Source organism: Sus scrofa, chromosome 13, assembly GCF_054392235.1.
Source record: "Sus scrofa isolate SSC_HxYL_T2T_F1_AM1 chromosome 13, Sscrofa_HxYL_maternal_Yorkshire_Landrace_v2.0, whole genome shotgun sequence".
Classification (NCBI taxonomy): Eukaryota; Metazoa; Chordata; class Mammalia; order Artiodactyla; family Suidae; genus Sus; species Sus scrofa.
Window position 1 is genome coordinate 26,984,221 of NC_139395.1, and position 27,246 is coordinate 27,011,466.

The 27,246-nt window shown below is 41.1% G+C and overlaps 1 protein-coding gene and 1 long non-coding RNA gene across 15 annotated transcripts in view; both read left to right on the forward strand.

Moving 5' to 3' along the window:
- The window catches only part of RARB (retinoic acid receptor beta), a 787,370-nt gene that overhangs the window by 493,329 nt on the left and 266,795 nt on the right, over positions 1 to 27,246 (forward strand). The gene's annotated exons all lie outside the window — the stretch shown is intronic.
- On the forward strand, positions 9,602 to 26,372 carry LOC146397223 (uncharacterized). The gene is made up of 2 exons (XR_014822528.1): positions 9,602 to 11,270; positions 23,911 to 26,372. It is a non-coding gene; the product is annotated as an uncharacterized LOC146397223 (long non-coding RNA).

The window sequence follows — 27,246 nt, forward strand, 5'->3', positions numbered from 1 at the left end:
TCCTTTGCTAAGCTTAAAAATAAAATATCCTTTTAGCAGTATTTTTTGCATCTCCCCTCAAGCAAAAGAAATAAAAGCAACAATGAATAAATGGGATTAGTTAAACTTAAAAGCTTTTGCACAGCAAAGGAAACTATCTATAAAACAAAAGACAACCTATTGAATGGGAGAAAATATTTGCAAATGATATGACCGATAAGGGGTTAATATTCAACGAATATATAAAGTTAAAATTGGGCAGAATACCTGAATAGATGTTTTTCCAAAGAATACACACAGATGGTCAATCGCACATGAAAAGATGCTCATCATCACTAATCATCAGGGAAATGCAAATCAAAACCACAATGAGATAGCATCTCACACATGTCTGAATGGCTATCATCAAAAAGACACCAAATAGGGAGTTCCCGTCGTGGCACAGTGGTTAACGAATCCGACTAGGAACCATGAGGTTGCGGGTTCGGTCCCTGCCCTTGCTCAGTGGGTTCACGATCCGGCGTTGCCGTGAGCTGTGGTGTAGGTTGCAGACGCGGCTCGGATCCCGTGTTGCTGTGGCTCTGGCGTAGGCCAGCAGCTTTGGCTCCGATTAGACCCCTAGCCTGGGAACTTCCATATGCCGCAGGAGCAGCCCAAGAAATGGCAAAAAGACAAAAAAAAAAAAAGACACCAAATAAATGTTAGTGAGGATGTGGAGAAATGGGAACCCTCATACACTTGGTGGGAATGTAAATTGGTGCAGCCACTATGAAGGAAAACAAAAAAGTGTGGAGGTTCCTAAAAAAACTAAAACCGGAATAGAGTTACCATCTGATCCAGAAATTCCACTCCTGGATATATAGTCGAAGAAAACAAAAGCACTAATTGAAAAAGACACGTGTACCACAATGTTCACAGCAGCATTATTTACAATTGCCAAGACATGGAAGCAACCCAAATGCCTCAACAGGTGAATGGATAAAGAAGTTATGACATATATATGTATATAGGTGTGTGTGTATGTGCACATACAATACTATATATATGTATCTATATCCTTATAGCTTACTTATTTTATACACAGTAGTTTGTACCTCCTAATCCTTAATCCCATTTTCCTTCTTGCCTCTCCCCTCTTCCCTCGAATATAACCTTTCAAATCAGTTTTTTCATTTTCTTCCACCCAGGAGTGGAATTGCTGGATCATATGGTAACTCTATTCCTTTTTTTTTTAAGGAGACTCCATACTGTTCTCTGTAGTGGTTGCACCAATTTACATCTCCACCAGGAATGTAGGAGGGTTCCTTTTTCTCCACACTCTCTCCAGTTTGTTATTTGTAGAGTTTTTGATGATGGCCGTCCTGACAGGTGAGGTGGCACCTCACTGTGGTTTTGATTTGCACCTGTGGCTCCATCTTGAAAGTCCTCCAAAATCTACCCACTGCTCACCACCTGCACAGGTACAAGTTATCATTTGACCTGCCTCGGTGATTGTAATTATCACCCAGTAACTCTTCCTGCTTCCACGCTCGCCCGTACTGACTGGCTTCCAGGGTCATCCTTTCAGATTGTAATTTCAGCCACTTTCCTGCCCTCTTCAAACCCCGCTATTGGCTTCCATCACCCAGAGGATTTAATTCAAAACCCACCAAGGTCTGCCAGGGCACACGAGTGATTCAAACTTTCTTCATAGAGTTTGACTGTTCGTATTAATAGTAACAGCTAGCATTCAAGTGTTTATATGAGGCACTGTTCTAAGCTTCTCACAGGTTTTCCCTGTTAAAAAACTGGCACAAAGAGGTCAGGAGATTTCCACCAAGTCCACTGGCAGTAAGCAGTGAGGTAGGATTTGAACCCAGACCACCCTCTGGACCCCAGCCCCTTCTCTAGACACAGACCATACCAAGATGTGCAGCAACCCATGCCGCCAGACCCACATAGTAATTGCAAATCTTCCAGTAAGAAGCCCGGCTCTATTTGTTGTCTTATGTTTGCAAAGGCATCAATGTGTGACTTAAACCGTAGGTGGAAAGATTTTAAGGAAAGAAAAAGAGAAAAAGACTGGAGCCTGAATTAATTAGGGAAGTCCAGTCGCCCAGACAGCAATGCCTGGGAGCCAAGAAATTTGTTTTAAAAATATGATCTCTCCCAAGCTGAAGATTACGTCAAATATATGGTGATATACCACCCAAAAGGCAAAAACCACAATTTGCTTGTTTAAAGGTTGTTTTAGGTTGGCTTGGCTGCTTCTCAGAGCTGCACCACAAGCCGTGGGCTGCAGTTCCTGGGCAGGGGTTGAAAAGTCATGTGGCAAAGAGGTGCTGTAGTCTCCCCTTCGCCCCCCCAGACCGGAGGCTCTCTGCCTTCGGAAGTGCCCTGGGATCCAGACATCGTGTCACCACACTCCCTACCCGCAAGGGAGGAGAAGGCCCATTTGTGGAGGAGGACAAAGAGCTTGGGCTCTGACCAGAATTCCCTCAGGACGAGGAAAATGTCCCCCAGCAGTGTGACCGGCAGCGATGGAGATGGGTCTTGGGGGATCAGTGTCCGTGAAGAGTCAGGAAGGGGGGCAAGGGGTTGGTTGTTTGAAACAGTCACTCATTTCAGGTGATTAAGCCACCTGGTCCCCACCTTGTTTTCGGGGGCCCGAACTCCTCTGTGGATTCTGCAACACGAGTGACATGAGGATGGCCTACCTGGAGCCTGTTGCCTCTGGAGAAAGGAGTTTAGGAGGCTCAGCCTGGCCCCTCCCCAACTGTATTACACGGTTGTTAATCTGAAACCATTGCGAACACGGCAAGGAGAGGCCAGGACACTCCGGGCAGTGGCAGCGCTCGTTTTTGGCAAGCGGGAGTGAGCGCGCGGGCGTTGGGTTTCTTGATCAGGTCTCTGTGGCAGGCTGGCTGCCCCCCAGGAAGGCCTGGTATCCCTGTCCTCTGCGTGAACCTGCCTGAAAGGGATCCAGGAGTTATTGGGTAATCAGGACTTGTCAGCACCTCGGTTATGCAGGATGGTTCAATCCGATAATGTGAATGGGGCCTGTAATAGTGCTGATGAAAAGCGCTCCAGTTTCAAAAGGGCCTTGAATGATTTTTTGTTCATTTTCTGTTTACATGTAATGTGTTATTGATGTCATTACCTTATAATACAGCAGCTTGTTTCATAGAAAAACCAGGAATTATTCATTCTTTAAAAAAAAAAAAAAAAGACTTAGAAGAAGAAAGAAGAGAAGAAAGAAACCCTGTTACGTGAGGAAAATTGCATTCGAATGCTGCAACTGAAACATATTGATTTTCTGGCACCAGACTTTTTAGATTAAAAATGCCAATACTAAATCCTTTCATGACCCATAGTTCATATGAAGTTCGCATGTCATTTACTATTATTCTGTGCGGGGGGAAAAAAAAAGCCGAATCTTTAATGAAAACATAGTTGGAAAGAATGTCTGCCGTTTCTACAATTTGCATACCATTATAATAATGCCTACTCACGAGCTAAGCATCCTGATAGTGGGGTGGGTTGAACATTTTTGTTAGTTCAAACCAAAAACCACGTGTCTCTGTTAATTCTCTGCCTGGCTTGGCCTCATCCTGGGTGAGGGCCATGCATAGACACCCTTGCATCATCCAGGCCACTCAGGTTGGCGTGTCAAGCTACGCAGTGGTAAGATACGTTCCTTCAGGTTCTGTGAGTGTCAGAGACCTATGCCTTGCTCACTGTGATCTGGAAAACATCCATGGTACCTACTGGTTGTTAAGAGCTGTGATATAGCCACATAAGTTCCTGACACAGTCCTGATTTTGCTGCATAGTTACTGCTAATCTCAGAAATCACTGGGCCAATACATCAAAACCTCTGTGACATTCCTGGTTGCAGTTTTATTATGCTGCATGATGATCCAGGTTTGGAAGTCAAGCGAAAACGTCTTTCCTCAAAAACCACTTCCTTTTTCTCTCTTCTTCTGTGTTTTCAAGCCATTTTCACAAACCCAGGTGTCTTTCCAGAGTTCTCTCTGCATCTTGCTAAGCCAGGGACTCTCTGGTCTCCTGGTCTTTGGACAGAGATGAGCACAGTCTCCAATTTTCTGGCCTTGGTGTCTTTATTGCTAGGAGGAGGATGAGACACTCAAAGAGTATAGATTTCTTTTGTAAGCAGCTTCTCTAACTAGAATCATACTTAATGTTCACAGCAAGGGTTGGCAAGATCCACAAACCAAATCCAACCAATCAGACGTGATGCCTGATTTTATAAATAAGGCTTTATTGGAACACAATCGTGTTCCTTTGTTTGCATATTGTCTATGGCTCTGCAACAGCAGAGTTGAGGAGTTGCATACAGACTGCACCGCCAGCAAAGCCTGGAGTATTTTCTGCCTGGTCCTTCACAGAAAAAATGTTCCAACCCCTGGCCTATAGAATGGTGTTTCTCTAACATCTTCTCCTACATTATGGCGGCCAAGAGTAGGTACAGTTGCCTCTCAGAGCCACACTGCGAGCCATGAATATAATAATAGGTTATATCATGTGTTTAAAATCATGGCTTTTCAAGTGAGGTGGACTCTTAGAGACTACCTCGCCCGTCCTCTCATCTGACTGATGTTTGATTACCCTCAGTAACATTTCCAGTACTGGAAGGACTATTAAATCCCCAAGCAGGCCATTCTGTACTTTGCTAGTCTGCTTAGGAATTCTTCCTTGTATCAGGTAAAAATCTAGCTCCTTGATGGTTCTTTTCATTTGGTCATATTCCTCTGCTTTGCAGGCATACAGACAAGTATGGTCATTGCCTTCTCCATGCAATGATCATTCAGGTATTGAAAACTTGTTATTTTCTCCCTAAGTGTTTTCTTCTTCAAGTTAGATATTCCAGTTTACTTCCTCGGTTCCTTTTATGTTCAAGGACTGAGGCCTTTACCAATCTAGTCACGTTCCTTTGGATGCATCAATCCATCACCAAGTACTAGTGCAATATTCCAGCTGTGGTTCCACCAATGTGGAGTTAGGCAGAGTCATCGCCTCCATCATTCTAGAATTAATACTCCGGTTACTGTAAACGAACACTTAACTCTCCTTTGGGGAGGCCACATCTCACTGTTGATTCAGACTGTATGTGAAATCAACTGTCTCAGTCTGATCTGGCTACCGAAACAAAATGCCATAGACTGGATGGCTTAAACCATAGGCACAGGTGTCTCATGATTCTGGAGGCTGGGAAATGTAAGATCAAAGTGCCAGTGTATATGGCTCCTGTGAGAGCCCGCTGCCTGGTTTGTAGATGGGCACCTTCCAACCGTGATCTTGTCCAGCCTCTCCTTGGTTGTGTGCATGTGAAGAGAGAGGTCTCTCTAGCTCCTCTTCTTATAAGGGCACTATCTAACCCCACTAGGAGGTCCAACCCTCATGGCTTCCTCTAAACATAATTACCTCCTCACTTCTAAACACCATCACACTGGGAGTTAGGGCTACACCCTATGAATCTGAAAGGGTTTTTAAAAAACCCTTTCTCTAGGAAGTTATATTGCTGTTTTTCCTACTTTTGTCCTTTTCCTACCCACAACCCCCCCCCTACACACACACACACATAGCCCTGGCATCATACCTGCCTGAACTATATCTGATTTTACAATGGAACTTGATTCCGTATCATTTGAGAGTTGCTTCTTAACTGGGAAGCAATAAAACAAATGTCTCTAAATCTTTCTCCCTTCATCCATCATTGTGAAACATGGCTTCTTCCTAACTATTTAGTCTTTTCCAACCTACTTAATCTATTTCAAATGGAAGGAAAGTGGCTAAAACCAAATCTACCTCCTGGGAGCCGCAAATGCTCTCCTACACATATTTCTGACTCACCACCTTTTGGCAGTGTGGTAGCATTGCCAATGCTGGCTTCCTGTGGCTGGGCAGACCATATGATGAAAGCTGGTCAGTGACTCATGAACACAGACGTGATGTGCATTGCTTCCATACCAAGCCTGGAACTGCCAGTTCAAAACCCTGCACCCCCCCCCCCACGGTGATTAGCAGTGTTCAAGATAGTGGCTGTTGTATGAGTCTGGGTCTCAAAATTTGGTGGCAGGGAGCAGATCGCCTGCTAAGGCAGGGTGGACATGAACCCTGAGTGAGAAGTAGTCCTTTGTTTCTGTAAGGGACTGAGATTTGTGGGTTTTGCTACATAGCCTGGCCTCTCTGACTTACGCTGTCATTTTCTAGGCACTCATTCATTCAGCATTAGGCAACTCTTTGTTGGGTCTCCACTGTGTGAGAGTGCTTGGGCTATCACAGTGAACAAAACAAAAACCTCTCCTCTGGTGGAAATAGAGGGATTGGCATTTAATGCAGTGGCCACATCAGACCTGCAGAAATACAATGTGGCAGACAGAAGGAAACACATTCAGGCCGAGTGTCTTTAGATTATCAGTGAATACACTAGAGGTTGTCCAGGCTGAGAGTAGGAATGCCAGGGGTTAAGTCTGGTTTGCCTCTGACCTAACATGGACTTTGGACTGACCGCTTTACCTGTCTGGGTCTCCATTTCCTTTACCCCTTCCATTCATCTTTCATTCCATCCCATGCCATTCATACCAATGGTTGTCCAGCCTCTGCTTGAATACTTCCAGAAACAGGATCCTCACCACTTCCCAAAGTAGTATTACATTTCTGAGCACCTGTGTCTACTTGAATGTTTTTCCTCTGAAGCTCTTAAGCTCAGGAAGCCTGGAGATGCAGCAAACTACATTTTGTGGCCAGCATTTGCAGGTAAATCCGTTTTTTTTTTTTTTTTTAACTGAGTTCCTATTCTGTGCCAAGCACTGCCTTGGACCAGACACTCTGGAACTTGGAGGAAAAGCATACACAATGGGCTTGAACTTCAAATTCAAGTAGACAGATAAGAGGGGCAGGTAGTCACGAGGGAACAACATAACAGTGTGTAGGTCCGAGTCAGAAGAAAGGGAGGAGGGTATACTTGAGCAGGGCTTCATGGAAGGCATTGGGCTTGTGTACAGCTTGGAAGGATTGTAGATTCTAAGGAGGTGGAGGACACCAGGGAGAGACATATCAGATAGGAAGAACAACCTTAGGGAAGGCAAGGAATGAGAGTGAGGTGTACTATAGAAGCAGGACGTGGACTATAGAAGCAGGACGGGGCAAGAACATAGAATGAGAGTGAAAACCAGATTCTGACCAGTGCTGTGTGCAGTTATTAGACAAGGAGTCCACCCATAGAATGTGGAAAGACAGAACACCAGTCATCCAGACTGTCTTGGTGTGTAGTAAAGGATTTCTTCTTTTCCTTTTCAATTGAAAAGGCCTCCCATGGCTTTCAAAAAGAGCTTTACCAATCTGGGATTTTTCCTTTGATCACAGATTCTCTGCTTAGGTTGTTTTTGTTTTTTGTTTTTTATTTTAGCTGTGCCTGTGATATGGAAGTTCTCAGACCAGGGATCAACTCTGTGCTACAGCTGTGACAACACCAGATCCTTAACCAGTAAGCCACCAGGAAACTCCCGTTTCGTTGTTGTTGTTTTTTTTTAATTGTTATTTCCCCAATACAATTTTTTTCTACTGTACAGCATGGAGACCCAGTTACACATACATGTATACATTCTTTTTTCTCCCATTATCATGCTCCATCATAAGTGACCAGACATAGTTCCCAGTGCTACACAGCAGGATCTCATTGCTAATCCATTCCAAAGGCAATAGTTTGCATCTATTAACCCCAAGCTCCCAATTTTTATTTCATTAACAGTAGCTATCAAATTTTCAAATTAGAGACGTACCTCCGCAGTCATTCCTTGTGCTGATGGCAGATATTTCTACATTCCTGTACATGGGTCCACTGACGACTTCACAGGCCAGGGGCTGGAGGAAGGCTTAAGCCTGTCTTCATGTCATCACAAGAGTGGGAAATGTGGAGAGGAGCACCATTGCTAAATGGGTTCCATCCTTCATCCAAGTAGAGGGTTTATTTTGTCTTTCAGTGAAAATGGTTTTCCCCAGGTTGCATATGGTGCACAGACAGTTTAGGACCATGACACAAACTCAACAAGTACAGAAAAGAACAGTGGGGTACCTGGAGACATGATCCAGCCACCCTGCTCTGCCTCTCAGCTAACCTAAGTAATCCCATCTCCTCATTCAAGTGAGTTTCAAGTCTCCACAGAAAAATTCAAGTGCAAACAAGACTCCTTAATATCGTGCTTGGTTAAAAAGAAAAAAAGTAAGAAGCTATGTGGGGGAAAGAAAAAAAAAAAAAAACACTGTGTTCAAAATGGAAGTTCTTTGGGACAGATGAGTTGTTTTCCTGTGGTGTCAGGGGAAGTGGTTAATGAACTTATTGAATCCAAGGCAATCATTTTTGAAATGCCAAAGAGGGTGGGGGTAGAGTCAGAAACGGAAGAAAAATTAATGTGTTATTTCTATAAATGGAAAGAGGGGATTGGGGCTAATTTCCTTTTGGAAAATTATGGTTATCATCAAAAGTAATGTACTGGCTTTTCTGTAATCTTGATAGTTTTCAAAATGCGTTCAGACCAGTGATTCGCTTGACTCACATAATAGCCCTGGGAGGTAGGCAGAGTGGATTTTTTTTTAAATATTTATTTGACAGAATAGAGGTTAGAGGATTCACTCAAAATTATTCAAGGTAAAAGTCAGGCCTTCAGAGACTCAGGCCTAACTCTCGTCAAGTGTGGAGGAAAAGCAAAGCCTGGGAGTTAACAGTGGGTTTGTAAAATGCAACCTGCTTAAGAGAGGAGGTGTGGTAATGTGGCTCAGTGGGCAAGAGCACACTCTGCAGCAGAAATTGCAAACGGAGATCATCATTGAATAGCAGATGAGCTTGTCCAATTATGGACCAAACAATGTAGACAAAGTTTTCTTCAATTTTTAACAACATTTAAAAATCAGGATAATTCACGTGAAATCTAGATTTCCCACCTCTCTTAAAATCACCACGTTCGAGAGTTCCCGTCGTGGCACAGTGGTTAACGAATCCGACTAAGAACCATGAGGTTGCAGGTTCGATCCCTGGCCTTGCTCAGTGGGTTAACAATCTGGTGTTGCCGTGAGCTGTGGTGTAGGTTGCAGACGCGGCTTGGATCCCGCCTTGCTGTGGCTCTGGCATAGGCCGGTGGCTACAGCTCCGATTGGACCCCTAGCTTGGGAACCTCCATATGCCGCGGGGCCGGCCCAAGAAATGGCAAAAAGATAAAAAAAAAAAAAAAGAAAAGAAAAAAAAAATCACCACTTCCGGTTCCCCTGGCCAGTGTCCCTCCATGGCCACAGCCAGCAGGAAGTTACAAGCAGCTGTCCTGCTGTGATAGACATGAGCTCTCCACTTTGTCACAGTCCTCACCATTCCTTGTTGTCCCTGGCCCTGAAGACCATAGATCAGTTGATATTTCCATCACACATGTGCTGTTATTTTTCTCCTGTTCATCTGCCTCTCACATTGGATTCTGAACTTGTGCCCCAGGGTCTGGAGGTAGCCTCCTAACCCTACCTATTTCTGACTCTTTGAACACAGCAGATTACTTTCACTCTCAAGGCTTCCATTTCTAGTTCCATTGCACAAGATAGGAATGATAATGGTGTCACTACAGTGGGTATTTAGGATTTTTTTTTCTTTTCTTTTTTCTTTTTTTCCCACTGTACAGCAAGGGGGTCAGGTTATCCTTACATGTATACATTACAATTACACTTTTCCCCCACCCTTTCTTCTGTTGTAACATGAGTATCTAGACATAGTTCTCAATGCTATTCAGCAGGATCTCCTTGTAAATCTATTCTAAGTTGTGTCTGATAAGCCCAAGCTCCCGATCCCTCCCACTCCCTCCCCCTCCCATCAGGCAACCACAAGTCTCTTCTCCAAGTCCATGATTTTCTTTTCTGAGGAGATGTTCATTTGTGCTGGGTATTAGATTCCAGTTATAAGTGATATCATATGGTATTTGCCTTTGTCTTTCTGGCTCATTTCACTCAGGATGAGATTCTCTAGTTCCATCCATGTTGCTGCAAATGGCATTATGTCATCCTTTTTTATGGCTGAGTAGTATTCCATTGTGTATATATACCACTTCTTCCGAATCCAATCATCTGTGGATGGACATTCGGCTGGTTTCCATGTCCTGGCTATTGTGAATAGTACTGCAATGAACAGGCGGGTGCAAGTGTCTCTTTTAAGTAGAGCTTTGTCCGGATAGATGCCCAAGAGTGTGATTGTGGGGTCATATGGAAGTTCTATGTATAGATTTCTAAGGTATCTCCAAAGTGTTCTCCATAGTGGCTGTACCAGTTTACATTCCCACCAGCAGTGCAGGAGGGTTCCCTTTTCTCCACAGCCCCTCCAGCACTTGTTATTTGTGGATTTATTAATGATGGCCATTCTGACTGGTGTGAGGTGGTATCTCATGGTAGTTTTGATTTGCATTTCTCTTATAGTCAGCGATGTTGAGCATTTTTTCATGTGTTTGTTGGCCATCTGTATACCTTCTTCGGACAAATGTCTATTCAGGTCTTTTGCCCATTTTTCCATTGATTGATTGGTTTTTTTGCTGTTGAGTTGTATAAGTTGTTTATATATTCTAGAGATTAAGCCCTTGTCAGTTGCATCATTTGAAACGATTTTCTCCCATTCTGTAAGTTGTCTTTTTGTTTTCTTTTGGGTTTCCTTTGCTGTGCAAAAGCTTTTCAGTTTGATGAGGTCCCATGGGTTTATTTTTGCTCTAATTTCTATTGCTTTGGGAGACTGACCTGAGAAAATATTCATGATGTTGATGTCAGAGAGTGTTTTGCCTATGTTTTCTTCTAGGAGTTTGATGGTGTCCTGTCGTATATTTAAGTCTTTCAGCCATTTGGAGTTTATTTTTGTGCATGGTGTGAGGGTGTGTTCTAGTCTCATTGCTTTGCATGCCGCTGTCCAGGTTTCCCAGCAATGCTTGCTGAATAGACTTTCCTTTTCCCATTTTATGTTCTTGCCTCCCTTGTCAAAGATTAATTGACCATAGGTGTCAGGGTTTATTTCCGGGTTCTCTATTCTGTTCCATTGGTCTGTCTGTCTGTTTTGATACCAGTACCACACTGTTTTGATGACTGTGGCTTTGTAGTATTTCTTGAAGTCTGGGAGAGTGATGCCTCCTGCATGGTTTTTGTTTCTCAGGATTGCTTTGGCGATTCTGGGTCTTTTGTGGTTCCATATAAATGTTTGGATTGTTTGTTCTAGTTCTGTGAAAAATGTCATGGGTAATTTGATAGGGATTGCATTGAATCTGTAGATTGCTTTGGGTAGTATGGCCATTTTCACAATATTGATTTTCCCAATCCAGGAACATGCAATATCTTTCCATTTCTTTACATCTTCTTTGATTTCTTTGATTAAAGTTTTATAGTTCTCGGCATATAGGTCCTTTACCTCTTTGGTCAGGTGTATTCCGAGGTATTTGACTTTGTGAGGTACAATTTTAAAATTTTTTGTGGGTTTTTTTTTTCTTTTGTCTTTTTAGGGTTGTACCCATGGTATATGAAGTTCCCAGGCTAGGGGTTCATTCGGAGCCGTAGCTGCCACCCTATGCCACAGCCACAGCAGCACTATATCCAAGCCGCATCCATGACCTATACCACAGCTTGCAGCAATGCCAGATCCCGTAACCCACTGAGTGAGGCCAGAGATTGAACTCTTATCCTCATGGATCACTAGTTGGGTTCTTAACCTGCTGAACCACAACAGGAACTCCTTTCTTTCTTTTTTAAAATTTTTTTATTGAAGTATAATTGATTTACAATGTTTTGCCAATTTCTGCAGTACAGCAAAGTAACGTAGTCGTGTGGATTAATATATGCACATTATTTTTCTCATATTATCTTCCTTCATATTCCAGCACAAGAGATTGAATATAGTTCCCTTTTATTTTTAGATTTTTTTTCTCTTTTATTGAAGTATATTTGATTCACAGTGTTTCAAGTACAGAGCAAAGTGATTCAGTAATATATATGTTTGTTTGTGTATATATGTATAGGTATATATGTGTGTGTGTGTGTTCTTTTGCAGATTTTTTTCTTTTATATTGAAATATAGTTCCCTGTGCTATACAGTAGGTCCTTGTTGTTTATCTATTTTTTTATATAGGAGTATGCACTGGCTAATCCCAAATTCCTAATTTATCCCTCCCTCTACCTTTTTTCCCTTTGATAACAATAAGTTTGTTTCCTATGTCTATGAGTCTCTTTCTATTTTATGATTAAGATCATTTGTATCATTTTTTTAGATTCCACATATAAGTGATATGTGGTATTTGCCTTTCTCTGACTTACTTCACTTAGTATGATAATTTTAGGTCCATTCATGTTGCTGCAAATGGCATTGTTTAATTCTTTTTTATAGCTGAGTACTATTCTGTTGCATATACATATATATACCACATCTTCTTTATCCATTCATGTGCCAGTGGGCATTTGCATTGCTTCCATATCTTGGCTACTATAAATAATGCTGCTATGTTCCCTCTATAACCACTTTGGTGAAACCTGGACAGCTGCATGCAAATCAATGAAACTAGAACACACCCTCACACCATGCACCAAAATAAACTCAAAATAGATTAAAGACTTAAATATAAGACAAGACACCAGCAAACTCCTGCAAGAGAACATAGGCAAAACATTCTCTGACATCAACCTTACAAATGTTTTCTCAGGTCAGTTTCTCAAAGCAACAGAAATAAAAGCAAAAATAAACCAATGGGGACTTAGTCAAACTGACAAGGTTTTGCATAGCAAAGGAAACCAAAAAGAAACAAAAAGACAACTTACAGAATGGGAGAGAATAGTGTCAATGATGCAACTGACAAGGGCTTAATCTCTAAAATAAACAAACAGCTTATACAACTCAACAGCAAAAAAAAAAAGCCAACAACACAATGGAAAAATGGGCAAAAGACCTGAATAGACATTTCTCCAAGAAAGATATACAGATGGCCAACAAGCACATGAAAAAATGCTCAATGTCCCTGATTATTAGAGAAATGCAAATCAAAACTACCATGAGGTACCACCTCACACCAGTCAGAATGGCCATCATTAATAAGTCCACAAATAACAAATACTGGAAAGGGTGTGGAGGAAAGGGAACCCTCCTGCACTGTTGGTGGGAATGTAAGCTGGTACAACCACTATGGACAGCTGTATGGAGGTACCATAGAAAACTATACATAGAACTACCATATGACCCAGCAACCCACTCTTGGGCATATATCCGGACAAAACTTTCCTTGAAAAAGACACATGCACCCGCATGTTCATTGCAGCACTATTCACAATAGCCAAGACATGGAAACAACCTAAATGTCCATCAACAGATGATTGGATTAGGAAGATGTGGTATATATACACAATGGAATAATACTCAGCCATAAAAAATAATGACATAGTGCCATGTGCAGCGACATGGATGGAACTAGAGACTCTCATACTGAGTGAAGTAAATTAAAGAGAAAGACAAATACCATATGATATTACATATATCTGAAATCTAATATAAGGCACAAATGAACCTTTCCACAGAAAAGAAAATCATGAACTTAGAGAATAGACTTGTGGTTGCCAAGGGAGAGGGGGAGGGAGTGGGATGGATGGGGCGCTTGGGGTTAATAGATGCAGACTATTGCCTTTGGAATGGATTAGCAATGAGATCCTGCTGTGTAGCACTGGGAACTATGTCTGGTCACTTATGATGGAGCATGATAATGTGAGAAAAAAGAATGTATACATGTATGTGTAACTGGGTTACCATGCTGTACAGTAGAAAATTGACAGAACACTGTAAACCATCTATAATGGAAAAAAATAAAAATCATTACATAAAAAAAGAAATCCTTATCAAATGGCAAAAATAAATAAATAAATAATGCCACTATGAACATGGTTATTTGGGATTTTTTGTTATTTTCTTAGCATTGTTTCTTTGCTTGGAAGTTCCCATCTTAGGAGATAGAGGCTCAAAAGTTTTCCAAGTCTCCCTGGCACCTAGAAAAGTGAGGATCACAAGTAAGTGATCCTCATTCCTCCAATCATTTGGAGATGAACCAGACTTAGATTTGACAGCTAGAGACCCAAGGGAACACACACGTATATGGTTCATGTTGCAAGAGCTACATAGCATCTCTGGGAATAGCCATGGCAGGTGCACCAATGGTACCACTCAAAACCCAACATCAAGGAGTTCCCATCATGGCTCAGCAGAAATGAATCCGACTAGCATCCATGAGGAAGCAGGTTGGATTCCTGGCCTCTCTCAGTGGATTAAGGTTCTGGCATTGCTGTGAGCCATGGTGTAGGTCCCAGACACGGCTTGGATCCTCATTGCTGTGGCTGTGGTGTAGTCCAGAGGCTACAGCTCCGCTTCGACCCCTAGCCTGGGAATTTCCATATGCTATAGGTGTGGCCCTAAAAAGACAAAAAGGAAAAAAAAATCAGTGTGTTGGCGATGTGTGCCAATTAAGGAAGCCTCTGGGCTCCCTCCATTCCCCGGTATGGTGTTAGCCATTATCAATGGTTGCATAACTTCCAAGCTGTGTTCTCTGGCCCTCCCAGAGAAATGTGAGCTCCTTAAGATCCTTTAGTGCTTGTCCTTTGCCTGTTGGCTCTGAGATCCCTTCCCTATTCTTCCCTGAGTCTACTCTGTGTTGTAAGGGCAACCACCATAAAATACATTTCCCAAGCTCCTGTGTCCCCAGGTCGTAGGGCCTAAAGTTCATGCAACTGGGGGGCCCTCTTTTATGAAAATAATTCAGAATTTAAAATACAAATTTATATACCAAAGGGGATATTTATTTTTAATGAGAAGAGATCACAACACAAATATTACGTTGACAAATCTTCAAAATTTATTTAGAATGAGAAAATTAAAGAACAAATAAAACACAAAAAGCCAAAAAAAATAAGAATATATTTTTACTGAACTGCAGCAGACGTCTCTCTCCTACCTTTTTCCTAGAATTTTTTCCTTTATGCTCTTGGATTGTCTCTTCCTATAGTGATAGTTTTATGTAGAGAAAAGCAGAAATATAATTCAGTCTTTGCTCCGTATGCTGACTGCAGTTCACTTTCTTATTCCTGACAGATTAGAAAAGTTTCCATTGTCAATTTATTTTTAACCATTATGTAAATGTTTAGGATTATTGTCCATTGTAGGCAAGCCTCCATCAACTTGCTTTTGTTGAAGAGCTGTGAGTTTAAGTTTCTCATGTTTAAGTTTCTCATGTTACAACCAAATGGTTTGTCATCAGTGTCCTTAGTCTAAAGCATCTGAGGTGAAAGCCAACTGAAAAGGCACAGTAGAGAGCCATGTGTTAGTGCAGGCTATTCTGACACCAGGAAAAATCATTTTCACCTCTCCGAATGTCTGATAGGACTTTTAAAATGCATGGTAGTTCTTAGGGGCATAGGCCAGCCTGATGCCTGCAGGATGGCTACTTAGTAAGCAGTGCTAGCAACTCTCCATCCTATGGCAACAACCAGACTCTACAGAGAAATAAATGAGCACCACACATGTATACCCCACTAGACACCAACTAAACCACCTTCTCCTAGCTAGCCCCCAAGTATGTCCCAGGCCATTTGAACGCCACCATTAGAAGAACTATAATAGAGGGGGCGTCAGGGTACAGAGACAGCAGTCATAACCACAAGTTAAAATAGAATATTTTCCAAATTGCATCCATATGACCAGGTACACATGGGCCTTCCTAGGGCCCTGTAAAGGGGCTTCATGGTGAGAGGCCCTTAAGCCTGGGCCTCACTAACTTCCCTCTCAGTCCACTTCTGCCAGCCTGGTTTGGCCAGTAGGAGGCACTGGCAAGGGACGGGTAGGCTCCTGGCCTTTGTTCCCACTACCTCTGCCCTTTATCCCTCCCCCTTCTGGCCTGTGTTCCTTTCCATCCCCATCCCGTTCGGTTTTCAGCTCTTATAAAACATTTGTGACTGGTTGCCGTATCAAATTAATTCTACTGGATCATCTAGAATGGGGTTGTTCTTCTAACTGGACCCTGAACTATACTCTTTTTCTGCTTGAAAGAATACGTTCGAAATTTTTGTATATTTCTGAATTTGGCCTAAAGATTTGTATAAATAGATCCCTTTGTCTTCAGTAAACTTTTTATATGTGGCACCAGGCTAAACCCACAGGTTAGTCTGAGGGCCATTAAATCCACGTGTCTTTTTCATAGATTTATCTCATTTCTATTCTATCTGCTTATTGAGAGCTAGAAGAGTGTCATTTGTCTCCACATTTGCAGACACATGAAAGGTGACATATTCTATTAAAAGAAAGCCTTTATTGTGGGTGAGCATCACCCAGAACTCCCTAGAAGTACCTTATATAATACATGTAACAGGGCCAAGTTATAAAAAGTGCCAAAGAACCTAGTGGGATTAGAACTAGGAACAGAAAATTAAATTTTGTTTCATTTGGAAAAGCCTGCCTGGGGAAAATAACATATAATTCAGATCTATCAATAAAAGAGAAAAACCAGGATTGCGCTGAGGCCGAAAGAGGATTAAAGTAGCGGTGACAACATACTTGGTGTCAGCACCATAATCAGATGGTAGTAACGTTTCAACAGTGTAAACTAGACTGCAAGTTGAGGAAGGCACAGCAAATTTGTAAATGTAAAAGGTAAAAAGAAAAGACAAAAGAGTATACATTGCACTGTGGAGGATTAATGAATCTGACAATGACATTTTGTACTTTTATGTCTTTTTTTTTTCTTTTTTTTTTCTTTTTTTTCTTTTTTACTTTTTAGGGCTGCACCTGCTGCCTATGGAGGTTCCCAGGCTAGAGGTTGAATCAGAGGTATAGTTGCTGGCCTACACCACAGCCATAGCCACGCCAGATCCGAGCCATGTCATACCACAGCTCACAGCAATTCTGGGCCATGCTGTTTCAGGCTGAACACAGCAAAGACCTCATTGCACACAAAATAAAAGGCCAGTCTCATTTTCCTGTTGAGTAGACTTGAGATACCCAGAGAGCTGTCCAGGAGGTTCAGGAGCAGGGCTAGTAATCAATTGCCTAAAACTACAAACAAGATCTCGTTATCTATGACTAAGTGGAGGAACTCAGAAAGAGTGAAGAATCTGAATGATAGACCACAGCCTTACTGCCCTTGGATATGTACAGGAAAATGGAGTAGGCTAATAAAATATTATCTGAAAGAGATCATTGAGGAAGTTCCCATTGCGGCTCAATGGAGATGAATCCAACCAGTATCCCTAAGGATGCGGGTTCCATCCCTGGCCTTGCTCAGTGGGTTAAGGATCTGGTGTTGCCATGACCTGTGGTGTAGGTCTCAGATGTGGCTTAGATCTGGCCTTGCTGTGGATGTGGTGTAGACTGGCAGCTATAGCTCCGATTCGACCCCTAGCCTGGGAACTTCCCTATGCCTCGAGCACAGCCTTAAAAAAAGAGATTGTTGGGGGAAGCCTTTTTCATTAGTTGATAATAATGTGTAATTGTCATCTCAGTTATAAGTAAAAGGAGGCCTCCGACTTTAGGATGATTCTAGACAGTTCTCTGGTATAAAAACATTACACTGGCACTGCTTTCACGCTATTAATTAGATGTGCAGATGTTTTTCTTCACACCACATTCACTCAGGCTCTGTCTGAATTTTCACAAATGTGTAATTAGAGGAGGTCTGAATTAGTGATGTTTTTCAGGACACCACAATTGTTGGAAACAGCAGACACCCTGTTGAACGGTTAACTGGAGAGCTTGAACACGTATCTCTGAGAAAAGATTTCATTTGAGTGTCTCTTCCCGCAGCAAAGTTTGTCTCTCCGATCATGGAATTGTTAATCGTATACATTTGTTAAGCTAATGAACAGATAACTCGAGGGAAGTCTGAAGTTTCTTTCCCTCTTTTTCCCTCTTCACACATAGCTCAGTTCAGTCACCACCAGCACTCAATTTCATGCAGAGTTCACAGCCATCACAAGAGCTAGTGCAGTTTTAGGTTAAGCATATTTTACCCATAAATTGCTGTATTTGGTTCTCGAGTTATTATTGCAGTTCCTTGGGGTACATTTAAATCCACCTTATTGTAATAGATTATGGAATATAGTGGCTAATGTGTCTAATGTAAAATAAATGACTATAATGATTTATGATGCGACACTTCAATTTTATTGAACATAAGGATCATTGTACTGAAATGGATGGTGTATTGCTGGTTTAGCATAAAATACTGAATAACATATTCAGGAAAATGAATGGCTCGGCCAGTTCATAATATTCTGCCCCTTCAGCTGAGAGGTCTTTAATAAGCAAGAGTGTCATTACACTTGAAAATGTATGTATAGGTAATCCATTATCTAGAACAATGACAGGGATCTGCTCAAGTCCTTTTAAAGAAGGAGCTCTTTAGAAGAAAATTCTCTGATCTTCCCAAAAGGGTGATTTCCATGTCAGCACACGGCACTTACAAAAGCGCTTAGCAGAATTGCAAGTGGCCCCCACGTTTAAGCGTTATCACCTTGAGACTCCCATGACCTAATAGGGGGATTTCAGGAAGATTTTGATTCTTTTGGCCCTGTCCTCAGACAATATCCTTGATGTCCTTTTCTCTCTGTGTTCATTCACCAACATTTTAACTCTTGCAGTGCTCAGCACTTAGCATAATGCATGATGTGTCTTTCCTCTGCACTTGTGTTTGTGTTTGATTACCTAGTAACAAAGCAGAATTAAGAAGATCTGATTTAGGGAGTTCCATGGTTGCTCAGCAGGTTAAGGATCCAGCCTTGTCACTTCTGTGGTGTGGGTTCAATCCCTGGCCCAGGAACTTCTGCATGCCATAGATGAAGCCAAAAAAAAAAAAAAAAAGATCCAATTTAGCTGTTAATTTTTATCAACTACAATATTAAAGATGGTTTCCAGTGATATATTGGGTCAATATGTTTGTGTTCTCAGGCCTGGGAGATGAAAGGAAATTCTTCTGTGACAGATGGCAGGTTTAAATTAATGGTACAGCTCTATCTTCCAAAAAGTGGGGGGACAGGAGGAATAAGGGAATTGACGTGAGTGTTTTCTGACCCTCTCACCCTTGCCATCCTGTAAGGCTGCCATTACAGCCGACGATCCTCCTGGGATGCAGGTTGATGACAGAGGCAATTCCCACCTAATAACTAAATCCTCATGGAGTTATCTTAATAGCATACATCTCATTCATGGGAAGGGTAGCTAGTTTGTCTCCTTTGGTGTGGCCATGCTGTCCTCAGGGGAGAGGAAACCAGGGTATTTTGAACCCAGCTGCTATATACATGGCAGTTTAGATTCCCTTCTCTTCCACAGCAGATTTCACTGCTGCCCGAGAAGGCCTGGGTCGTGATGAGAAAGTAATTTGACGACCAAGTGAACACTGTGTTTGTGGAGTTAAGGAGTTTCACATTCCAGAACAGAAAAATAATGTTGACAATAGATTCTGTACTGTGTGGATTTCAGACATTTATTTATTCAGGATACACTCTTGGGCCATTTTTTTTGGTATTATTATTGTTTTGAAAAGGTGACATAGCTTGGAACCATTCAGTGCAGAAAGTAACTAGAGATATCCTGATAACCTAACTTAATTGGGGAGGTCAAAGGCTTGTTGTATATCAGTCTATTTCTGGAACAGTGTGGATATTTTCTCTGTAATCAGCAACCCAAAATGAAAGTGATAAGGCCCATCTTTTTGCTAATGGTATGTTGCCTTTGGATCTCTTGATACATCAATCTGGAGAAGACCAAGGCAAGGGCTCTGGGATACCTCTGACCCCCCAGGGTCCTCTGACCTTTAGAACCTGCCCACCCCCAGTTCCCAAACTTAAGGATTCCTTTCCATAATAAATTTTACACAGTCATCCAAGATAGTCAGGATGTTTCTATAAAGAACATTAGGGCATGTTCTTTGTTCTTCATGACTTCACTATTTTCCCTCCGAATGTTGCAGTAAATTTAAATGGGTCCTAAGGTCTTACCACTGCCCCACGAGACCTTGTTTTCTCTGCATTATGCTCTCACACCAGCTTCAGCTTGAGTCTCTCTCTGATCACCTCTGGAAACTGATCCCCACAGTGTTAGGACGACAGAAGAGCTTCCCAGGACCCAAACAATCTATAACTTGGCCATTGCATGGCCTTCTTGCTCTGACTCCATGACTCGCTTACCAACCCCACCCAGTGTCCTGACATCTTTTCCCTTCTGCCATCTCCTTGCTCTGTGCTGCCTGCACATCCCTGTGTTCTACATTCCTCACCATGTCAAATAGCTACTTGATTTCCTCTAAATTCTCATCTTACTTCTAACACCAAAGTAATATTTAGAATCCAGGCTTCAATGTATGTGGGTCCATGGGTAGAATTTCAAGGTGTTAATACGTTTCTCAAAAAAAAAGTGCTCAAGGGGCTTTTTCCAAAGCTAGGATTCACGTACATCATTTGACCAGAGGTATCAGTTGGCTTCTTTCCCAGGGAATTCATCCAACTATTTCTTCTTTCAATCTTAAAGCATATAGTTAAGTCCCAGGTAAAGCCTCAGTGTTCATCACTTCATCCCTTCAAAACACTTTGATTTACAGAACAGAGACTTGTACCTGGGAAGTTTTGAGGTATTCGCCAACATCGATATTTTAAAGTATTTTTTTCTATATATCCTCCTTCAAATTATAAGCCATATAAGCCCATCAAAGGAGCTTCAGATTTCTCTCTGAGAGCCTTGTTTTTCTGTCTTTGGGGAAATCGGCCTCAATTTAACAGGTAGACCTCCTGTGCTGTGCACAGTGGGGCAGGACAAGTTGGGAAATCACCAAGTTGATTGAGACTGATTACACCTGAATTAAACAGTGCCAATGCCATGTTTGAAGGTATGTGTGTCACATTGAGACTGAGGACTTGACTAAAATGACTTCGAAACATCTGGGGAAAAGCCATAGGTTTATTTGCATAGGGCAGTAAGGTTTCTGCAAGCCAGAGGTAACTGAATATTTGCATTGCCTATCTTTTTTTTTTCTCTACCCCCAAAGTTAAAATATCTAGAGATAAACTCAACAGAGACAAATAAAGAAAAATTTCTAATTCTACCATCAGCCACAGTGGTTCTTGAAGAACTGCAAAAATACTTTGTTCTTAGGTAGGAGAGTCCAGTGTTATAAAGCTGTAACCTCTCCTCAGAATGAGCTGTAAGTTCAATGTGATGCCTCCCAAATGAAAAAAGATGTTTGGGGAATTTATAGAGGCAGGCAATCGAGGATGGATGCTGACTTGATGTAAAGGTTCTTAAGTCCATCTGGAAAAGTTAAAAAATGATAATAAAGGGGTAATAGTATAAAAAGAGGCAAAAAAAGAGAGAACTTCCTTTACGTAATAAAATGCCTTATAAGCAATAGCAATGAAAACAGTGAGTTACTGGTGCAGGATGAGCAAGATGAGTGGAGCAGCACTTCATCAAGAGGGTGTCCCCAGTACAGAAGGAAAGTGAGCAGGTGAATAACCTTCGAATGAAAGGTGGAAATGTTTACTGTTTAGTAAATGATGGGTGAGAAAACAAAGCCAGCTTCATACTTCACTTCTTCTACCAAAAAGAAAAAAAAAAATTCTGACAACCCATAGAGGGATAAATGATTGTAACGGGGAAGAAAAAAGTTAATACCACAAAGTTGTAAAAGAAATCTTAGCTCGTATTTTATGCTAAAGAAGGGAAGACCTTTCTAAGAGTGACACAAAAGCCAAGATATCTTATAATGTAAGATATTGATATATCTGATTGGAAAAAAAAAAAAAAAAAACAGGCTCTCATCAAAAGTCAAAGGACAAACCACAAACTAGTGTAAGATATTTGTGATATATGTTTCAAAGGTCTAATTTTCCTACTGAGCAAAGTAATTCATTTATATAGGAATATACAGGTAGGGATACACAACATATATAAATAAACATACCATTTTAATTTCTCCAGATAGATTCTTAATATTTATGTGCTCTGGAAAGTATACATCAAATTTTTTCCATGCCTTTGGGACATACTTCTATCTAATTTTCTGATCTTATTTTTATAATAGAGCAAACATGTATTATTTTTATAAACAAAAACTAAAAGCTATGTTGAATACTCTGTTTAACTTTAAATGATCTATAAATCAATGATGCTTAGCCATTCTGGACACAAAAGTGTTTTTTTGTTTCTTTGTTTTTGATGGGAACTCCCAAAATTCTACTACATTTTCTTTTTTTTTTTTAATATTTTTTTTTATTTTCCCACTGTACAGCAAGGGGGTCAGGTTATCCTTACATGTATACATTACAATTACATTTTTCCCCCACCCTTTCTTCTGTTGCAACATGAGTATCTAGACAAAGTTCTCAATGCTATTCAGCAGGATATCCTGGTAAATCTATTCTAAGTTGTGTCTGATAAGCCCAAGCTCCTGATCCCTCCCACTCCCTCCCCCTTCCATCAGGCAGCCACAAGTCTTTTCGCCAAGTCTGTGATTTTCTTTTCTGAGGAGATGTTCATTTTTGCTGGGTATTAGATTCCAGTTATAAGTGATATCATATGGTATTTGTCTTTGTCTTTCTGGCTCATTTCACTCAGTATGAGATTCTCTAGCTCCATTCATGTTGCTGCAAATGGCATTATGTCATTCTTTTTTATGGCTGAGTAGTATTCCATTGTGTATATATACCACTTCTTCCGAATCCAATCATCTGTGGATGGACATTTGGGTTGTTTCCATGTCCTGGCTATTGTGAATAGTGCTGCAATGAACATGCGGGTGCATGTGTCTCTTTTAAGTAGAGTTTTGTCCGGATAGATGCCCAAGAGTGGGATTGCGGGGTCATATGGAAGTTCTATGTATAGATTTCTAAGGTATCTCCAAAGTGTTCTCCATAGTGGCTGTACCAGTTTACATTCCCACCAACAGTGCAGGAGGGTTCCCTTTTCTCCACAGCCCCTCCAGCACTTGTTATTTGTGGATTTATTAATGATGGCCATTCTGACTGGTGTGAGGTGGTATCTCATGGTAGTTTTGATTTGCATTTCTCTTATAGTCAGCGATGTTGAGCATTTTTTCATGTGTTTGTTGGCCATCTGTATATCTTCCTTGGAGAAATGTCTATTCAGGTCTTTTGCCCATTTTTCCATTGATTGATTGGTTTTTTTGCTGTTGGGTTGTACAAGTTGTTTATATATTCTAGAGATTAAGCCCTTGTCAGTTGCATAATTTAAAACTGTTTTCTCCCATTCTGAAAGTTGTCTTTTTGTTTTCTTTTGGGTTTCCTTTGCTGTGCAAAAGCTTTTCAGTTTGATGAGGTCCCATGGGTTTATTTTTGCTCTAATTTCTATTGCTTTGGGAGACTGACCTGAGAAAATATTCATGATGTTGATGTCAGAGAGTGTTTTGCCTATGTTTTCTTCTAGGAGTTTGACGGTGTCCTGTCGTATATTGAAGTCTTTCAGCCATTTGGAGTTTATTTTTGTGCATGGTGTGAGGGTGTGTTCTAGTTTCATTGCTTTGCATGCCGCTGTCCAGGTTTCCCAGCAATGCTTGCTGAATAGACTTTCTTTTTCCCATTTTATGTTCTTGCCTCCCTTGCCAAAGATTAATTGACCATAGGTGTCAGGGTTTATTTCCGGATTCTCTGTTTTGTTCCATTGGTCTGTCTGTCTGTTTTGGTACCAGTACCACACTGTTTTGATGACTGTGGCTTTGTAGTATTTCTTGAAGTCTGGGAGAGTTATGCCTCCTGCTTGGTTTTTGTTTCTCAGCATTGCTTTGGTGATTCTGGGTCTTTTGTTGTTCCATATAAATGTTTGGATTGTTTGTTCTAGTTCTGTGAAAAATGTCCTGGGTCATTTGATAGGGATTGCATTGAATCTGTAGATTGCTTTGGGTAGTATGGCCATTTTTACAATATTGATTTTCCCAATCCAGGAACATGGAATATCTTTCCATTTCTTTACATCTTCTTTGATTTCTTTGATTAAAGTTTTATAGTTCTCGGCATATAGGTCCTTTACCTCTTTGGTCAGGTGTATTCCGAGGTATTTGATTTTGTGAGGTACAATTTTAAAAGGTATTGTATTTTTGTATTCCTTTTCTAATGTTTCATTGCTGGTATACAGAAATGCAACTGACTTCTGAATGTTAATCTTATATCCTGCTCCTTTGCTGAATTTATTAATCAGTTCAAGGAGTTTTGGGGTTGAGTCCTTAGGGTTTTCTATCATGTCATCTGCATACAGTGACAGTTTGATCTCTTCTCTTCCTATATGGATGCCTTTTATTTCTTTTGTTTGTCTAATTGCTGTGGCTAAGACTTCCAAAACTATGTTGAAGAGCAGTGGTGAGAGTGGGCATCCCTGTCTTGTTCCAGATTTGAGTGAGAAGGCTTTCAGTTTTTCCCCATTGAGGATTATATTTGCTGTGGGTTTATCATAAATGGCCTTGATTATATTCAGGAATGTTCCCTCTATACCCACTTTGGCGAGGGTCTTGATCATGAATGGATGTTGAACTTTGTCAAATGCTTTTTCTGCGTCTATTGAGATGATCATATGATTTTTGACTTTTTTTGTTAATGTGGTGTATGATGCTGATCGATTTGCGTATGTTGAACCATCCTTGTGAACCTGGGATGAACCCAACTTGGTCATGGTGTATAATTTTTTTGGTATGTTGTTGGATTCGGTTGGCTAAGATTTTGTTGAGAATTTTTGCATCTATATTCATCAATGATATTGGCCGATAGTTTTCTTTTTTGGTGGTATCTCTGCCTGGTTTTGGAATTAGGGTGATGGTGGCCTCATAGAATGTCTTTGGGAGTATTCCTTCTTCTTCAACCTTTGAAAGAGTTTAAGGAGGATGGGCACCAATTCCTCTTTATATGTTTGATAGAATTCACCTGTGAAGCCATCTGGTCCTGGACTTTTATTTGTAGGGAGTGATTTTATGACCTCTTCAATTTCATTTCTAGTGATTGGTCTGTTCAGCTGGTCTGTTTCTACTTGATTCAGTTTTGGCAGGCTGTAAGATTCTAGAAAATTGTCCATTTCTTCCAGATTGTCAAACTTGTTGCCATATAGTTGTTCATAGTATTCTCTTATGTTTTTTTGTATTTCTGCTGTATCCAAAAGTGTTTTTAAAGATCATGTGAAAGTTGTGGATTCCATCTCTTGACAAATGTGTCAAAGTACAGACACCCAAAATGCTGCATGAGTTACAAATCCCTGCTCTGAACTGTTCTTCTAAGGTGTGTTAGTCATAGTTATCCAGTGATGCATAACTACCCCCAAGTGACTTAAAAACACAAACCATTATATTGTTCATGATTCAGAAATACCGGCAGGACTCAGCAGCTACTGCTTGCCTCTGCTTCGGGTGTGGTTGTCTGCCCATTCCTGGGGTCAGTGAACCCAGGGGACCTCACTTCCATGTGTGTGGGTGGGGCAGAACAGCAGACATGCGGTCTCTGAAGGCCTGGATCTGGCAGTCCCACCGTGTCATTTTCACCACCTCTGTTCATCAGAGCAAGTCACAGGGCCAGCCCAAACTTAAGGTGAAGAGAATAGACTTACAGTGGGAAGGATGGCATGGTCAGACAGCAAAGGACACACAGGATGGGGAATGGATTGCTGGGGCCAAATTTAAAACCAATCTACAATGGTAAGACTGAAAACCTGCCACTTTAAGCCAACAGATGAACTTGTCCATTTGTGTCCTAATACCCATGTTCAACAAAAGCAATCTAGGAGTTACCATAGGCTATAATAGTCATCTACTCAATTTAAATACCCAAGGAGTTTGGTGGTTTGGGTTTTTTTTGGAAATTTACTCAATATCCCCCCAAAATAAGAACTAGGACCATGTGTATATGCATGGAATGGGAAAGGAGGTGCCATAACTTTGACTGATATCTTGTACTTCATGCATTTTGCAATAAAATATTTTGCCCATAATTGGAAAGCTCTAGTTTGCAAACTCTTCAGAAAACCCACAATCCAGGAAAATAAATGGCTGCACATTTTGATGTTGGATCTCCAGGCCCACACTCAGAAGAACTGCAGAAAAAACAGAAGCCCTGACACTAACATGGATTAATTTGGTGATAAGATTTAAAAATTAAAGTTAATTTATGATCCTAAAGCCCAAGAGAACTTTCAGTTAAGTGTGTTAAATTTAACCCTAAGTTTATCTCCCTTCTAAAACACCACTCAAAACTAGTCCCTATTCCTAAATGACAGCAGAATATCAGGAATTACCAAGTATATGAGGAAAGCTTCCAATGTAAAACAACAAAACAAAAAAGGAACCTAAAGAAAACAGAGATACTAAAGGAAATGGTAGAAAATAAAGAAAATTACTAAGTTGTAGTCTCTAATAAATTTGAAGATATTGTATGTTGGTAAAGAGAAGAGAACTGAAAAAAAGACACGAAAAAGAATTGGAAATAGAAAAAATTGCTCAAGTGAAACAAGGTGTGAAATTCGAATTTTCTTGTGGCCTCAGTTATAGCTAGATCCAAGATAAATGGATTCCAGATCACCTATTTAGTCCACACAAGAGGACATGAGATGGATTTCAACCCTCATCATCCTCATCTTAAGCATATCTGAGAGAAGATGAGATTTAAGGAGTAAGGACAGTAGTGAGAACTTCTTTAGAGAGACGTACCAGTATGCCCTTCGTCGCTCATTTCCCAGTGAAAGGAAATTCACTTTTGAAAAAACGCTTAAAGGTGTTACCATATGTCTGTAATATCCAGGGGGGCAGAATGATTGGTACCTAACTGTCCCAGCAACAAGGAGAAAGAGCTGCAGGGAGAGCCCACTGCATCCTGCTGGCGGTTGAACAAATCTTTGTGCTTTCCATGGGTCATATGTGGAAGCTATGAAAAGAACAGAAACTGTGTCATCCTGAAAGGACTCCTAGGCAGGCAAGATGTCCCCAGTTGTCTCTTGAGACAATTGTGTGACTGAGACTATTTTTATTTTTATTTATTTATTTATTTATTTGTTGTCTTTTTGCCATTTCTTAGGCTGCTCCCGAGGCATATGGAGGTTCCCAAGCTAGGGGTCGAATTGGAGCTGTAGCCACCGGCCTACACCTGAGCCACAGCAACGCAGGATCTGAGCCACGTCTGCAACGTACACCACAGCTCATGGCAACGCCGGATCCTTAACCCACTGAGCAAGGGCAGGGATCGAACCCTCAACCTCATGGTTCCTAGTCAG